Source organism: Bufo bufo, chromosome 6 (assembly GCF_905171765.1).
Source record: "Bufo bufo chromosome 6, aBufBuf1.1, whole genome shotgun sequence".
NCBI classification, from domain to species: Eukaryota; Metazoa; Chordata; class Amphibia; order Anura; family Bufonidae; genus Bufo; species Bufo bufo.
The window spans coordinates 410,197,603-410,215,844 of NC_053394.1; the positions used below are offsets into that span (position 1 = coordinate 410,197,603).

The window sequence follows — 18,242 nt, forward strand, 5'->3', positions numbered from 1 at the left end:
CGGCCAAAAACTACAAGGAAAGGAGACTTGTTAGAGGCAGAGGATTGTTTGTAGTTGTAGGAGAACTCCGCCCAGGGAAGTAGATCAGCCCAGTCGTCATGGCGTGAGGATACAAAGTGACGCAGATAGTCACCCAAAATCTGGTTCACCCGTTCTACTTGGCCGTTAGCCTGAGGATGGTACGAAGAAGAAAAGTCCAATTTGATCCCGAGCTGAGCACATAGAGCCCTCCAGAATTTGGAGACTAAATGTACCCCACGATCCGAGACAATATGTTTGGGAAGGCCATGGAGACGGAAGATGTGTTGGAAAAATTGTTTGGCCAACATGGGTGCAGAGGGTAGACCAGGCAGTGGTACAAAGTGAGCCATCTTGGAGAAGCGATCCACCACGACCCAAATAATGGACTTGCCATGGGAGGAGGGAAGATCTGTAATAAAGTCCATGGCGATGTGAGACCAGGGAACTTCAGGAACAGGTAGAGGCAAGAGGAGACCCGCTGGTTTCTGGCGAGGCGATTTATCCCGGGCGCAAATCGTACAGGCCTGGACGAAGTCTGAGACATCTTTCTCCAGAGAAGACCACCAGTACCTTTGGGAGATTAGTTGGAGAGACTTTAGCACCCCTGGATGACCGGCAAAAGGGGAGGTGTGGCCCCACTTGAGAATTCGCAGCCGCTGACGTGGAGGTACGTAGGATTTGCCAGGAGGAAGAAGGCGCAGGTCCACGGGAGCGACTGTAATAAGGCGTTCTGGAGGGATAATATATCGGGCTGTTAACTCGTCGCCCACCACATCAGAGGAGCGAGACAGAGCATCTGCCCTAATGTTCTTACAAGCCGGACGGAAATGGATCTCAAAGTTAAAGCGGGCGAAGAACAGAGACCAACGAGCCTGACGGGGATTTAATCTCTGAGCAGACTGGAGATAAGCCAGGTTCTTGTGGTCCGTGAAGATGTACACAGGATGTGTGGCGCCCTCGAGTAAATGTCTCCATTCCTCCAGTGCCAATTTAATAGCCAGCAGTTCCCTGTCCCCAATGGAGTAATTTCTCTCTGCGGAAGAGAATGTTTTAGAAAAGAAGCCACAAGTTGAAGTCTTGGCCCGGGAAGACTTCTTGGTGAGGACAGCTCCGGCTCCCACCGAGGAGGCATCCACTTCAAGAGAGAAGGGCTTGGTGGAATCTGGTCTAGAGAGAACGGGTGCAGAGGCAAAGGCGGATTTCATGGACTGGAAGGCTTCCTCGGCTTGGGAAGGCCAGGATTTGGGGTTAGCTCCTTTTCTAGTGAGGGCCACGATAGGAGCTACCAGAGTGGAATAGTGAGGGATGAATTGCCTGTAGTAATTCGCAAAGCCCAGAAATCTTTGTATGGCTCGGAGACCAGAGGGACGTGGCCAATCCAGAACCGCCGAGAGTTTGGCTGGGTCCATTTGAAGTCCTTGGGCTGAGATAATGTAACCCAGGAAAGGCAGGGAGGTCCGTTCAAAAATACATTTTTCAAGTTTAGCGTACAGGCGATTTCTCCTAAGACGAGTAAGAACTTGTTGCACATGGATCCGGTGTTGATCCAAATTGGAGGAAAAGATGAGGATATCATCCAGGTATACGACCACGCAGGTGTAAAGTAAGTCCCTGAAAATATCATTGACGAATTCCTGGAAGACAGCAGGTGCGTTGCAGAGGCCGAAGGGCATCACCAAATACTCGAAATGGCCGTCCCTTGTGTTAAAGGCGGTCTTCCATTCGTCTCCCTCACGGATACGGATCAGATTATAGGCCCCTGGAAGGTCCAATTTAGTGAAGATCTTAGCCCCTCGGAGACTATCAAATAGCTCAGAGATTAGAGGCAGAGGGTAACGGTTCTTGATGGTAATTTTATTAAGACCTCTGTAGTCAATGCAGGGTCGGAGGGAGCCGTCTTTTTTAGTCACGAAGAAAAAACCGGCCCCAGCAGGAGAAGAAGATTTTCTTATGAATCCTCTCTGTAGGTTCTCACGTATATAGTCGGACATGGCAAGAGTCTCAGGAGGTGAGAGAGAATAAATTCTGCCCCGAGGTGGAGTAGAACCGAGTATCAGGTCGATCGGGCAATCATAGGATCGGTGAGGAGGAAGAACCTCAGCTTGTTTCTTGCAGAAGACATCCGTGAAGGAATGGTATGGCTTGGGCAGCCCAGAAGGCGGAGAAACTTGCGGGTTCTGTTTGACCAGAGCAGGCTTGAGACAGCGGTCCGAACAGGAGGAGCCCCAACGCAGGATCTCACCGGTGGACCAATTCAGGACAGGACTATGACGTTGAAGCCACGGCAGACCCAGGAGGAGTTCGGAGGAACAGAAGGGAAGGACAAAGAACTCTAAAGTCTCGGTATGAAATATTCCGATGTCCATCTGCAGAGGCTGGGTACGGAACTGCACGGTGGCTGAGAGTCTCTCACCGTTAACAGTAGAGATGAAAAACGGCTTGGGTAGATGGGTTACTGGAATACGGTACTTGTCAACCAAGGAGGCGTGAATGAAGTTGCCAGCTGAACCGGAATCCAAGAAGGCGGCTGCGGAGAAAGAGGACTTGGAAGAGATGATCAACTGCACGGGTATGATGAGACGTGGAGAGGAAGAATACACACCTAGCAACGCCTCTCCCACGCTTACTAGGTGCGAGATTTTCCCGAACGTGGTGGACGGAGAGGACAATCTCTAAGGAAGTGCTCGGTACTGGCACAGTACAGACGCGGGTTCTCGTTTCTGCGGCGGCTTCGTTCTTGCGGAGTCAAGCGTGACCGATCCACCTGCATGGCTTCCACGGCGGAAAACCCAGTAGCGGGTTGAGGTGGATGCGGAAAAACGGGAGCCAGACGAGTAAAGCGTCTAGGACGAGCTTTTTCCTTTTCAAGGAGGAGTTCCTCTTGTCTTTCGGCGAAACGTTTGTCTATTCTAGTGGCGAGCAAGATGAGGTCACTAAGAGTGGAAGGAAGCTCACGTGCAGCCAGAACGTCCTTTACTTCACTGTTAAGTCCTTTCTTGAAGGTGGCGCAAAGGGCTTCATTGTTCCAGTTCAGCTCAGAGGCCAGGGTGCGGAACTGAATGGCATAGTCACCCACGGAAGAACCTCCTTGGGTCAAATTTAGTAAGGCAGTCTCTGCGGAGGTAACCCGGGCAGGCTCCTCAAAAACATTCCGGAACTCTAGGCAGAAGCTCTGGACGGAAGCGGTGGCAGGATCTGCGCGGTCCCATAGTGGTGTAGCCCAGGCCAGGGCCTTCCCGGACAGTAAACTGAGAATAAAGGCTACCTTGGCTCGCTCAGAAGGAAACTGGTCGGACAGAAGCTCGAGGTGGAGAGAGCACTGCGACAAGAACCCACGGCACTGCTTAGGATCTCCGTCATATTTGTCTGGTAAGGACAAACGAATTCTGGAACCGGCGGTAACTGCAGGCGGAGGTGATGCAGCAGGAGCAGACGGAGGAGCTGGCTGTTGCAGAGAAGGCAGGAGCTGCTGCAACATAGCGGTCAACTGGGCCAGCTGTTGACCCTGCTGGGCCACAATGGTGGTGAGGTCTTCCAGGCTTGGCAGGGGAACATCAGCAGGATTCATAGCCGGATCTTACTGTCACGAACCGGCAGGACAGGTAGTGAATCCTCTGGACCAGAGAGGCGATGGCGCGGGTTGTACTAGAGGACCGGTTCTAAGCAGTTACTGGTCTTCACCAGAGCCCGCCGCAAGGCGGGATAGATTTGCCGCGGCGGTAACTACCAGGTCGTGTCCCCTAGTAACAACTCGACCTCTCTGGCAGCTGATAAGGCGTGGTACACAGGGAGAAGGTAAGAGCGTAGTCGGACGTAGCAGCGGTCAGGGCAGACGGCAAAGGTTCAAAGGCGAGTGGACGGTAGCAACGGGTACGGCAACAGGTAAGGCAAGCTAACATCGTAGGGAACGCTTTCTCTGAGGCACAAGGCACAAAGATCCGGCAGAAAGCTGTGGGAGGAGAAGGTATAAATGGGCAGTGCACAGGTGTAGCCTAATTAAGTCAGCACTGCCTCTTACAACCTTAACCCTTAATAACCCCTTTGGGCCAGGCAGTTACCGCCGGTTCCAGAATCCGTTTGTCCTTACCAGACAAATATGACGGAGATCCTAAGCAGTGCCGTGGGTTCTTGTCGCAGTGCTCTCTCCACCTCGAGCTTCTGTCCGACCAGTTTCCTTCTGAGCGAGCCAAGATAGCCTTTATTCTCAGTTTACTGTCCGGGAAGGCCCTGGCCTGGGCTACACCACTATGGGACCGCGCAGATCCTGCCACCGCTTCCGTCCAGAGCTTCTGCCTAGAGTTCCGGAATGTTTTTGAGGAGCCTGCCCGGGTTACCTCCGGAACTTCTGGTGGGATGAGACCACCCAGTTCGCCCCCGAGGCCTATCTCACTTCTTCCAAGGGGTGTGCGAGACTTGACTCCCATGCCATGATACACCACCTCTGTGAACCAGGAGAGGCCTATCATCATGCCCAGCCTCTGGAACTGATGACCTGAGCCAACTTTATTTGAGATAGAAAAATAGTTTATTTCATTTACACATACATATTAATCACTGCTACTTGAAGTGTTGGGCAGACATTCCATCTCCCTCTCCACCATGTTGATTTCCTCCTTGGGGGCAGCGGCAGATGGGGTCCGGCCCTCATCACTACTACAAGATCTCTTCACCAGCTTGTAACCATGACAGATGTCATCCAGCACTTTCTCTCGGTAGTGCCTGTCCGCCGTGGCGTTTGTGTGTGCCAAGTACTTTGCAAACAGAGACTTTTCAGGATCAGTGTACCTTGCAAGCGTCCAAGTTTCACAGACCTTCCTGACCACCTGACTGGAGATATCGGGGAGGTTATACCTGGGAACGAAGGGGAGAATAAGCTGAAGATCCGGGCAACAAAGAGGCAGAGAGCAGGGATGACTGCTTGGGCACTACTCACTTTGATTGGTAGCTCTTGATGTCTCGTGAAACAGTATGTCGCTCAGTTCTCACTGAAGAGAGGAAGAATTTATCCTTTGGATCGTCTGTCACTTCTGGTTAGCAATGGCCAGACTTTTTCATAGTAGGCCTGAAACCACTGAGGAGAGAACAAGGGTACAAAATGTTTAAATGGAAGAGGGTGGGAGCTGAATAACACCCGGGGACCAGCAAAGGGGCATCTCTGCTCACACTCACCGACTCTTCATCATTATCCAGCGCGAAAGCAGCAACTTGTTGAGTAGAGGTCTTGTGGGTTCTTACACCGATCACACATAGTTTTTCACCTTTGTACTCATGGTGAATCCTCTCATCCCACTCTCCCACCTGCAAGGAGAAGACATGAGGAGCGACGAATGGTGAAAAAGAACACCACATACTAAACCAAAAAAGCGGCTTACAGTCATGTTTTGGACTACCCACGGTCGCTGAAGATGCTTCAAGACAAGAAGGCACTCTAGGTAGAGGATAATTTCAGTTTGCTGATAGGAAGTTGCGCAGTTCGCCCAGGCTTGGGCTATGCACTTCAAAATCATGCTCTTGGCATCCCTGAGGACTGCTCGGCAATCGGACGGGCTGGGTGATTTTTGGCTCAGGGCCGCGTACCTAAGACAAGGGGAGAAAGAAGACCAGAGAAGTTAGGTACTCACCAACAGGGAGTGGGGGAAGACCAACAAATGACTCCACCATCCCAGCCCTACCCCTGGCTCCACATTCACCTCTTGTCGACCCTGTCTCTTGAGAGCCCCTTGGACAGGATCTTTTGGATGTCCTCGGTGACCGTGATAAAGAACTTGCACTTCTTATACAGGTCAGGCTGCCTGATGGAAAGGTTGGTGGAGCGCATATTGTACTTTACGAACCGCCGGATACGCTGGATGCAGTTGAGCCTAGTCTGGTTAGAGAGCTTGGCTTCTAAGAGCTTGTCAAAGTAAGAACGAACCTTCTCAATGTCGCTGACAAAGTCTAGGCAGGCACGTTGTGGGTTCATAATGTATAGGAACCGGGCAACCGCATCCACCTCCTGCCTGTGATTGCTCAGGCCCAGCGTAGACCACAGGTAATTGGCGTAAGGTTTCAACAGAGGATCCCCAGAGGAGGGATGACGGTTGTACAGCCCAGCGTCCTGCATCCTCTTCCGTGCAGCACCTTTCCCTGTGGTTTTAAAAGTCCTAGAGGCAGGGGAAAAGGATGATGAGAAAAAGGAAACGGTCACGGTGGAACCATGAAAGTCAAGGTTCATCACCGAGGGTCGTGTACCCACCTGGGAGTGCATTGAAAAAAATTATCGTCGCTATCATCTGGAGACTCGGTTGCAGATAATAGGCCCATGGATCCTGAAGGGGTCACATCCCCCTCCACACCTGAAGGGGCCAGATCCACCTCCACTAGGCTCAGGGTTACTGAGGCACACTCCTCCACTGGGCTCACGGTTCCTGAAGAAACCTCCACCACCACTGGGCTCACGGTTCCTGAAGAACCCTCCTCTGGGCTCACGGTTCCTGAAGAAACCTCCACCACCGGGCTCAAGGTTACTGAAGCACCCTTGTCCTCCACTAGGCTCAGGGTTATTGAAGCCTCATCCTCCTCCACTAGGCCCACGGTTTCTGAAGCTACATCCTCCCAATCACTGCTGAGCTGGCAAACAGTTCCATGATCGTTGGGGGTGGAAGATGAAAGATGCTGGCTGGCCTGGGCAGGAGGAATAGGAGTACCAGACGTCAAACTGGCAGCGCTATAGAGAGAAGTAGAAGGTACGTAAGTAACTAGAAGGGTGTTCAGATGGGAACACAGGTGCACCACACATTGCAGGACCTTACCAGGGAGAAGGGGGCTTATCAATGATGGTAAACCCTCTGTCTTCCAGGAACCGTACGATGTCCTCAGTGGATTGAAGGGAGGCGACCTGATGGTAGCTGATGGTGGTACCACGGCTGGCAATGTTTTTAAGGGAGGTCTTGGAAGATAACAGACTGGATTGGATCTCATCGTCTGTACAAAGTCTCATGCAGCATCGCCTCAAGTGTGTGGATAGGTCTTTGTACACTTTGTGACAGACGGCACAGGTGAGGACAGTCCGGTTGTGACTTGGAAGAGAGAGAAAATTACAATATAAACATGGGTATGACAAATCACACACGCCGGCTTAGTGCTACTTCATGGAACTGCTGGTGGGATGCACCCACCCAGTTCACCCACGGTGCCTCTATACCTTCTTCCGCAAGGTGTGAGAGACAGGGATCCCTCCATGGCATGACACACCACCTATGTGGCCGGGGATCGGGGACCCCAACATGGCCAGCCGCTAGAACTGCTGGACGGGTGCACCTGTTAGGTGCATGCTCATTCACGATCTCTCTCAAAACAACATAATCTGCCCTTCTCTTTGCCAGCGGGAGGAGTGAGGGACTCCTACCCAGGCCCCTGGAACTTCTGGTGGGATGAGACCACCCAGTTCCCCCCAGGGCCTATCTACCTTCTCCCATGAGGTGTGGGAGACGGGGTACATTCGAGCCCCCTCACCCTTCTATTGACAGGCGCTTCAGACCATGGAGCCACCAGCGGTCTGTCTGAAACAAGCTGAGCAGTGGACTGAGGGACGCGGTGTCCCGGGGGAATCTGCTGACTGGTTTCGGGGTGCACTTAGCAGCCATAGCCTTTGGAGGACACGCTCGGCTAGCATCCATTAAGCCGGCGGACGCTCGCATGGCGGCCGCTGGGCTGGCAGCACAGATGCCTCGGCGGACACTCGCATGGCGGCCGTGTGGCTGGCTGCCTGGAGGCTTCAGCGGACAACGGCATGACAGCCCCTGGGCTGGTACCCCCACAGGCTTCGGTGGACAGTCACCATGCAGCCCCTAGGACTCGGCGGACACTCGAATGGCAGCCCGCAGTGCTCGGCTAAAACTCGCCCGGCAGCTCCTCTGCAACCCACCCAGCAGAGAGGGTTCCCATCCATGGGTCATACTCACAGCATGCCTCGTTCACGGCTGATAGGTGTCTGTTTCGGGGACGGGTACATGGCGAAATGCAAGCGGAGAGCAGTCTGCAATACGTCACGTTGCTTGTGAAGCGAAAAAAAAATGGTAAACGGGATTTACTGCCTTCACAATCAGATGCACCTGTCCGCCCGGCGGCCCGGGAACTCGGCAGTCAATGGGCTGGCGGCCGGAGTGATTGTAAGCACCTGATGCATGTCAGGGTCTGTATTATTAGATAGGTTAGATTAGTTAGGTTAAAGATACAAGATACAGTTAGCTGATAGGTTTTAGTGCAGGGATCTGTGTAGGGCATTAGGGATAGGGAGTTAGGGACTTGAAAATACCTCTAGATATAGATTAATAGTTTAGGTTAGTGTTTAGGGCTATTTAGAACAGATTTTAGGTTAGGGATTTAGTGTAATTTTGTGTCTGTCTGTCCGTCCTTGTTAAAAAGTTTTGTTATAATAGTTTTTTGTTTGACTGTCTGCGTGTTTCTGTGTTAGAGTTTATTTAAAACTTTAGTTTTGTTATATCTGTCTTGTCTTTGCGTCTGATTGTCTGCGTTTTTCTGTTATATAGTTAGAAAAAAAAAAAAAAAGTTTAGCTTTGCTACATCTGTTTTGTCTGCGTCTGTCCGCGTTTTTTCCATTTTATAGTTAGAAAAAAAAAAAAGTTTAGCTTTGTTACATCTGTCTTGTCTTTGCGTCTGATTGTCCGCGTTTTTTCCGTTTTATAGTTAGAAAAAAAAAAAAAGTTTCGTTCTTTGTGTTTAGCTTTGTTACATCTGTCTTGTCTTTGCGTCTGATTGTCTGCGTGTTTCTGTGTTTCTTAGTTTATTGTCATAAAAAAACAAAAAATTTTTATATTTACTCTGAATTAGTTTGGTTTTTAAGTTAGGGGTTTTATTTATTTTCCGTTTATTACTTTAATTTATTTTTAAAAAATTTGTTTACATTACAAGTTAAATAGATTTTTTTTGACACACGTCCCTTCCCCAATAAACCTTTAGCCAAATCACCTTTGCATAAACTATGAGTGCACCGGGCCGTGCAGGCAGCCGCGGTCGGGCCAATAGACCCTCCAGTCATGGACAGGCAGGTGCAGGTGGCAGGGGTGTCCGCCTGATCCGTGAGTTTTTTAATTTAAGCAGCCGTCCAAGGGCCATACTTTCACAGGACGCCGAGACATTGATGGCTCTGGTGGCTGACTCGAGTGCCAGGGAGTCCTCAGCCCCAGTTCATAGTAGCAGCAGTAGCGGCAGATCTACGCCTCCTGTACAAGCAACCCCCACTCCCACAGAATTGTCCCCGCTCATGTTCGAAGACGAGGACACTGAGCTGGACATTCTGGGGGAGGCTATTCAGGAGGCAGAATTAAATTTCAGCCCTCAAGATGTGCAGGACTTTTTGGAAGGGATGGGGGATAATGAGGAGGAGGAGGAGGGGGCAACGACAATAAATACCCCTTTGAAATCCCTTCCAACAGGTGCGGGTGGTTTGAGCCACACAACTCCGCATCTAGTCAGACCCAGGCGTCAGCGAGGGGACAGCGGAGCACAGTCAGGGGCTCCATGTTAGCTGTTCCCCTCAGTCAACCACAGTTTGGCACCGGGTCTGACATTGCAGATGAGGAGGAGGGTGACGCCGAATGGGTGCCACCTACTTTGTCAAGTGACAGCAGCACTGAAGTAGGTAGGCACCCGAGGCAAACGATGCGGCAGGTCTCCAGGGAGCCCATTGGCAGGGGCTCTACTGTTGAGAGGAGCAGGCAGCAGCAGCATGCTCCGCCTGTGCACACTGAGCCCCAACAGGCGCAAGCCAGCACCATCCCATCGGATAGGAGGTTGGTGCGGAAGTCGCCTGTTTGGGCTTTCTTCACCCTGGCAACAGATGATGTTACTGTTGCCATTTGTAACCTCTGCCATGCCAGGGTGAGGAGAGGGAGGTCAGTTGGTCGGCTGGGTACCACAGCCCTGAACCAGCACATGCGACTGAACCACTGGCGGGAGTGGGAACAGAGTAAGAGTGGTAGTAGCAGCATCGCCACCGGCAGTGTGCAGGGGACAGCAGCTCCTGCCACTGTACAGCAGCTCCCCCTCTCTATTGCAACTACTGATTCCCACCCACCAGCTCCCTCTTGTAGAGGTATTGGTACCGGCAGCCATCCCTCTGCAACCTGTGCACCCTCCTCTGCCGTCCGGCGCCAGCCATCAGTTGCTGATGCTTTTGAACGCACCGCGCCCTACGCCCCAGTGGACCGACGTGTGCGTTCACTCAATGGGCTCCTGGCAAGGGTTATTGCCCAACATCTGCTTCCGTACAATCTGGTTGACAGCAAGCCATTTAGGCAGATGTTGGAGCAGGCCCAACCCAAATGGCGTGTCCCCAGCCGCCATTACTTTGCCAGGACTGCCCTGCACCAGCACCTTGTGCAGAATGTATGCCTGTTGCTGGATCATGCTGTCAGCGACAGGGTGCATCTCACAATGGATGCTTGGACCAGCAGGCATGGGCAGGATCGATACCTAAGTTTTACAGCCCATTGGGTTTCCCTCCGAGGCGCCGGGGAGGGAACGGCGGCATCTGAGTTTGTGGTGCCGCCCCGGGGTGTCCATGGGAGAAATGCTCCTCTCCCGCAAGCCACTGTCTCCACGGCTGCTGAGCCCCCAAGCAAGCATCCCCGTAGCTACGCAAGTGTGGGGCACGTCCGCTGCCCAGGCTGTGCTCCAGCTTGTGAGCTTGGGGGAACGGAGACACACTGGACCTGATGTTCTGTCCGCACTACAGGCTCAGGTCCAGAAGTGGCTGACACCCCGAAGGCTCCAGGCAGGTATGGTTGTATGTGACAATGGAAGCAACCTACTCGCCGCCCTTCAGGCTGGCAGTCTGACACACGTGCCCTGCATGGCACATGTCCTCAACCTTGTGGTACAGAAATTCCTCCGCACTTACCCAGGGTTGAGTGACATTGTGCAAAGGGAACGTAGGATTGCCGGCCACTTCCGCCGATCCCCAACCGCCGCCGCGTCCCTGTCCAAACTGCAGCGGGACAACAGGAGGCTGGGGAGAGTGCCTTGGTGGAGCATGAAGAGTCAACCATTCTCCACCAGGACCAGGCCCAGGACGAGGAGGAGGATGATGAATTAGTGAACATCCAGGAGTCTGGGCTTGGTCAGGAGGGAGAGCCGGTGCTGGAAGCACCGTTAGTCCGGGGGTGGGGTACCTCCGCCCGGGAGCAGCAGCATCGGCAGCAGGAGGACCAAGAGGTCATGGTCTCGGGCAGCTCTGAAGAGTCACAGCGGGCTGTGCTCTTCCCCATGGCTGCCCATATGCTGCGATGCCTCAGGAGGGACCCCGGATCAGAAAAATAAAGGAGAGGGATGAGTTTTGGTTGGCCACCCTTTTAGACCCTCACTGCAAGGGGAAACAGGAGAAGTTTCTACCAGGCAGTCGGAGGCAGGCCCGTATTGAAAAATTGCGGGCCTGTCTGGTCCACCGGCTGGAGGAGGCAAACCCTATGCCTCACGCTCCAGTTCTCCCCGCCCATCTCACCCAGCAGGTGGCTGGAACCAGCAGCACCAGCCGAGCAGGTGACCTTGAGGGTGAGATGAGGCTGTTCTACCAGTCTGCGCAACCCAGTACCAGCAGCAGCATCAGTAACCACCAGCGGCTGGCCCGCATGGTGGCAATCTACATGGGGTCGTTGGTGCTTCCGACAGCATGAGCACCGACGACTAGAGTTGAGCGAACACCTGGATGTTCGGGTTCGAGAAGTTTGGCCGAACTTCCCGGAAATGTTTGGGTTCGGGATCCGAACCCGACCCGAACTTCGTCCCGAACCCAAACCCCATTGAAGTCAATGGGGACCCGAACTTTTCGGCACTAAAAAGGCTGTAAAACAGCCCAGGAAAGGGCTAGAGGGCTGCAAAAGGCAGCAAAATGTAGTTAAATCCCCTGCAAACAAATGTGGATAGAAAAATGAATTAAAATAAAAATAAAATAAATAAAAATTAACCAATATCAATTGGAGAGAGGTCCCATAGCAGAGAATCTGGCATCATGTCAGCAGAGAATCAGTCTTCATGTGATAGCAGAGAATCAGGCTTCACGTCACCCACCACTGTAACAGTCCATTGTCAGATATTTAGGCCCCGGCACCCAGGCAGAGGAGAGAGGTCCCATAACATAGAATCTGGCTTCATGTCAGCAGAGAATCAGTCTTCATGTCATAGCAGAGAATCAGGCTTCACGTCACCCAACACTGGAACAGTCCATTGTCAGATATTTAGGCCCTGGCACCCAGGCAGAGGAGAGAGGTCCCATAACATAGAATCTGGCTTCATGTCAGCAGAGAATCAGTCTTCATGTCATAGCAGAGAATCATGCTTCACGTCACCCACCACTGGAACAGTTCATTGTCAGATATTTAGGCCCAGGCACCCAGGCAGAGGAGAGAGGTCCCATAGCAGAGAATCAGGCTTCACGTCACCCACCACTGGAACAGGCCACTGTCAGATATTTAGGCCCCGCCACCCAGGCAGAGGAGAGAGGTCCCATAACAGAGATTCAGGCTTCATGTCAGCAGAGAATCAGTCTTCATGTCATAGCAGAGAATCATGCTTCACGTCACCCAACATTGGAACAGTCCATTGTCATATAATTTAGGCCCCGGCACCCAGACAGAGGAGAGAGGTCCCATAACACAGAATCTGGCTTCATGTCAGCAGAGAATCAGTCTTCATGTCATAGCAGAGAATCATGCTTCACGTTACCCACCACTGGAACAGTCCATTGTCAGATATTTAGGCCCAGGCACCCAGGCAGAGGAGAGAGGTCCCATAGCAGAGAATCTGGCTTCATGTCAGCAGAGAATCAGTCTTCATGGCATAGCAGAGAATCAGGCTTCACGTCACCCACCACTGGAACAGTCCATTGTCAGATATTTAGGCCCCGGCACCCAGGCAGAGGAGAGAGGTCCCATAACAGAGATTCAGGCTTCATGTCAGCGACTCAGCAGAGAATCAGGCTTCATGTCATAGCAGAGAATCAGGCTTCATGTCACCCACCACTGGAACAGGCCACTGTCAGATATTTTTAGGCCCCGGCACCCAGACAGAGGAGAGGTTCATTCAACTTTGGGTTGCCCCGCAATATAATGGTAAAATAAAAATAAAAATAGGATTGAAAGAGGAAGTGCCCTGGAGTACAATAATATATTGTTAAGGGGAGGTAGGTAATGTCTAATCTGCACAAGGGATGGACAGGTTCTGTGGGATCCATGCCTGGTTCATTTTTATGAACGTCAGCTTGTCCACATTGGCTGTAGACAGGCGGCTGCGTTTGTCTGTAATGACGCCCCCTGCCGTGCTGAATACACGTTCAGACAAAACGCTGGCCGCATAAAAGGCTAGCTCTGGCCACGTGGACAATTTGGAGACCCAGAAGTTGAATGGGGCCGAACCATCAGTCAGTACGTGGAGGGGTGTGCACACGTACTGTTCCACCATGTTAGTGAAATGTTGCCTCCTGCTAACACGTTCCGTATCAGGTGGTGGTGCAGTTAGCTGTGGCGTGGTGACAAAACTTTTCCACATCTCTGCCATGCTAACACTGCCCTCAGAGGAGCTAGCCGTGACACAGCTGCGTTGGCGACCTCTTGCTCCTCCTCTGCCTTCGCCTTGGGCTTCAACTTGTTCCCCTGTGACATTTGGGAATGCTCTCAGTAGCGCGTCTACCAACGTGCGCTTGTACTCGCGCATCTTCCTATCACGCTCCAGTGCAGGAAGTAAGGTGGGTACATTGTCTTTGTACCGTGGATCCAGCAGGGTGGCAACCCAGTAGTCCGCACATGTTAAAATGTGGGCAACTCTGCTGTCGTTGCGCAGGCACTGCAGCATGTAGTCGCTCATGTGTGCCAGGCTGCCCAGAGGTAAGGACAAGCTGTCCTCTGTGGGAGGCGTATCGTCATCGTCCTGCGTTTCCCCCCAGCCACGCACAAGTGATGGGCCCAAGCTGCGTTGGGTGCCACCCCGCTGTGAACATGCTTCATCCTCATCCTCATCCTCATCCTCATCCTCCTCCACCTCCTCCTCATCCTCCTCCACCTCCTCCTCATCCTCGTCCTCCAGTAGTGGGCCCTGTCTGGCCACATTTGTACCTGGCCTCTGCTGTTGCAAAAAACCTCCCTCTGAGTCACTTCGAAGAGACTGGCGTGAAAGTGCTAAAAATGACCCCTCTTCCTCCTCCTCCTGGGCCACCTCCTCTTCCATCATCGCCCTAAGTGTTTTCTCAAGGAGACATAGAAGTGGTATTGTAACGCTAATAACAGCGTCATCGCCACTGGCTATGTTGGTGGAGTACTCTAAACAGCGCAACAGGGCACACAGGTCTCGCATGGAGGCCCAGTCATTGGTGGTGAAGTGGTGCTGTTCCGCAGTGCGACTGACCCGTGCGTGCTGCAGCTGAAACTCCACTATGGCCTGCTGCTGCTCGCACAGTCTGTCCAGCATGTGCAAGGTGGAGTTCCACCTGGTGGGCACGTCGCATATGAGGCGGTGAGCGGGAAGGCCGAAGTTACGCTGTAGCACAGACAGGCGAGCAGCGGCAGGATGTGAACGCCGGATGCGCGAACAGACGGCCCGCACTTTATGCAGCAGCTCTGACATGTCGGGGTAGTTGTGAATGAACTTCTGCACCACCAAATACAGCACATGCGCCAGGCAAGGGATGTGCGTCAAACCGGCTGGTCCCAGAGCTGCAACGAGATTTCGCCCATTATCGCACACCACCAGGCCGGGCTTGAGGCTCACCGGCAGCAACCACTCGTCGGTCTGTTGTTCTATACCCCGCCACAACTCCTGTGCGGTGTGGGGCATGTCCCCCAAACATATGAGTTTCAGAATGGCCTGCTGACGTTTACCCCGGGCTGTGCTGAAGTTGGTGGTGAAGGTGTGTGGCTGACTGGATGAGCAGGTGGAAGAAGAGGAGGAGGAAGCCGAGTAGGAGGAAGAGACAGGAGGCAAAGAATGTTGCCCTGCGATCCTTGGCGGCGGAAGGACGTGCGCCAAACAGCTCTCCGCCTGGGGCCCAGCCGCCACTACATTTACCCAGTGTGCAGTTAGGGAGATATAGCGTCCCTGGCCGTGCTTAATGGTCCACGTATCTGTGGTTAGGTGGACCTTGCCACAGATGGCGTTGCGCAGTGCACACTTGATTTTATCGGATACTTGGTTGTGCAGGGAAGGCACGGCTCTCTTGGAGAAGTAGTGGCGGCTGGGAACAACATACTGTGGGACAGCAAGCGACATGAGCTGTTTGAAGCTGTCTGTGTCCACCAGCCTAAATGACAGCATTTCATAGGCCAGTAGTTTAGAAATGCTGGCATTCAGGGCCAGGGATCGAGGGTGGCTAGGTGGGAATTTACGCTTTCTCTCAAATTTTTGTGAGATGGAGAGCTGAATGCTGCCGTGTGACATGGTTGAGATGCTTGGTGACGCAGGTGGTGGTGTTGGTGGTACATCCCATGTTTGCTGGGCGGCAGGTGCCAATGTTCCTCGAGAGGCGGAGGAAGAGTCCGAGGCGGCAGCAGCAGAAGAGGTAGCAGGGGGAGCCTGAGTGATTTCCTTGTTTTTAAGGTGTTTACTCCACTGCAGTTCATGCTTTGCATGCAGGTGCTTGGTCATGCAGGTTGTGCTAGGGTTCAGAACGTTAATGCCTCGCTTCAGGCTCTGATGGCACAGCGTGCAAACCACTCGGGTCTTGTCGTCAGCACATTGTTTGAAGAAGTGCCATGCCAGGGAACTCCTTGAAGCTGCCTTTGGGGTGCTCGGTCCCAGATGGCGCCGGTCAGTAGCAGGCGGAGTCTCTTGGCAGCGGGTGTTCTGCTTTTGCCCACTGCTCCCTCTTTTGCTACGCTGTTGGCTCGGTCTCACCACTGCCTCTTCCTCCGAACTGTGAAAGTCAGTGGCACGACCTTCATTCCATGTGGGGTCTAGGACCTCATCGTCTTCATCCCTGACCTCCTGTTCAGTCTGCACACTGCAGAAAGACGCAGCAGTTGGCACCTGTGTTTCGTCATCATCAGAGACGTGCTGAGGTGGTATTCCCATGTCCTCATCATCAGGAAACATAAGTGGTTGTGCGTTAGTGCATTCTATGTCTTCCACCGCTGGGGAAGGGCTAGGTGGATGCCCTTGGGAAACCCTGGCAGCAGAGTCTTCAAACAGCATAAGAGACTGCTGCATAACTTGAGGCTCAGACAGTTTCCCTGGTATGCATGGGGGTGATGTGACAGACTGATGGGCTTGGTTTTCATGCGCCATCTGTGCGCTTTCTGCAGAAGACTGGGTGGGAGATAATGTGAACGTGCTGGATCCACTGTCGGCCACCCAATTGACTAATGCCTGTACCTGCTCAGGCCTTACCATCCTGAGAACGGCATTGGGCCCCACCAAATATCCCTGTAAATTCTGGCGGCTACTGGGACCTGAGGTAGTTGGTACACTAGGACGTGTGGCTGTGGCAGAACGGCCAAGTCCTCTCCCAGCACCAGAGGGTCCACTAACACCACCACGACCATGTCCGCGTCCCTTACTAGATGTTTTCCTCATTGTTACCGTTCACCACAATAAGAAAAATATTATTTGGCCCAATGTATTGAATTCTAATTCAGGCCTTTTTTTTACAGACACCTAACACTATCTGGCTATCTATTTAGGTACCGTATTACACTAATACAGGCACAGCAGTAATGACAGATTTAGCTGAATATAAATTTGTGGCCTATTATTTAGGCGCTGGGTGACAGGTATACGTTTACGGACAGAATTAGACTTGGATATGCACAGTAGCGTGTGTGTGAAGTTATTAAAAATGACCCTATCAGCACCTTGAATCTAATATACCCTTTTAATGAATAGATTTAAAGTCGCCCTGATACAGCAGAAACCACTAATTTAGGAAATTGCTAAGTTGGGAATTGTATTTCAACCCAGAACAAAAATGTATCCTTTGCCAGACAGCAGACAGTATTACAATTGGCTGGCCACAGCTGAAACACCAGATTTAGGGTACTGCTCTTTTGGCAATTGTATTTCACCCCTCAATAAAATAGCAAGCACAGCCAAGCCCCTGATGTAGGATATAGCCAAAAAATAACCACACTATTGATGGTTAAATGGACTTGGTGGCAGCTTGTGCTGGCGCACCACAAGCCACAAAATGGCCGCCGATCACCCCAGAAAAAAGTGACTGAAAAACGCTCTGGGCAGCCTAAAAACAGTGAGCAATTGAATAGCAGCAGTTTAATGATCCACAGCTGTAGATCGATCACTGTCTTAAGTGTTTTGGAGGAGTTAATCACGGCCTAATCTCGCCATAACGTCGCAGCTGCAACCTCTCCCTACACCTGTAACAGCAGATTGACGTGCAGCGCTACGTGACCCAAGCTTATATAGAGGCTGGGTCACATGCTGCACTGGCCAATCACAGCCATGCCAATAGTAGGCATGGCTGTGATGGCCTCTTCGGGCAAGTAGTATGATGCTTGTTAATTGTCTGCTTTGCAGCCTTTCAAAAAACGCCAAGAAAGCGCCGAACACCGAACCCGGACTTTTACGAAAATGTTCGGGTTCGGGTACGTCTCACGGACACCCCAAAATTCGGTACGAACCCGAACGATACAGTTCGGGTTCGCTCATCCCTACCAACGACCCCATGGAGTACTGGGTTGCCAAGCTGGACACCTGCCATGAGCTCGCTCAATATGCGCTGGAGTTACTTTCTTGCCCCCCCTCCAGCATACTGTCTGAGGGGACTTTCAGCGCGGCAGGTGGGGTGGTCACCGACAAGAGGACCCGTCTGTACACTGACTCCGTGGACAGACTCACATTCATAAAAATGAATGAGTCCTGGATCGGCAGTGACTTCTTGGCCCCCGCTGTCGGTTCAGGGCGCTGAAGGGTCCCTTGTTCATCCCTCTCCTTTGCTCTCCTTCCAATACTCCGTTGTTTTTTTTTATGTTTTTAATGAAAAATCTATATTTTTAACATTATATATTTAATTATTATCATATTATTTATTTATTCACTATTTAATTTATAAATCATGCATTCGGTACAAAATTTGTTAAATTATGTATGAATTATTTCTTTATTCTAATCATGTAATGTTTAATTGACTGTATATTTATGAATTTTTTAAAATCATGTTTTTCTACTCTATTTTCAATAAATCAATCAGGTATCCTCTACACCAGCAACATTCAGCTATA

At 51.8% G+C, this 18,242-nt stretch overlaps 1 long non-coding RNA gene across 1 annotated transcript in view; it reads right to left on the minus strand.

The window, feature by feature from the left end:
* Positions 1-6,422: 6,422 nt before the first annotated feature.
* The window catches only part of LOC121004602, a 110,525-nt gene continuing 98,705 nt past the window's right edge, over positions 6,423-18,242 (minus strand). Inside the window, exon 3 of the long non-coding RNA XR_005779790.1 lies at positions 6,423-6,504. This is a non-coding gene — a long non-coding RNA (uncharacterized LOC121004602). The remainder of the gene's footprint in view (positions 6,505-18,242) is intronic.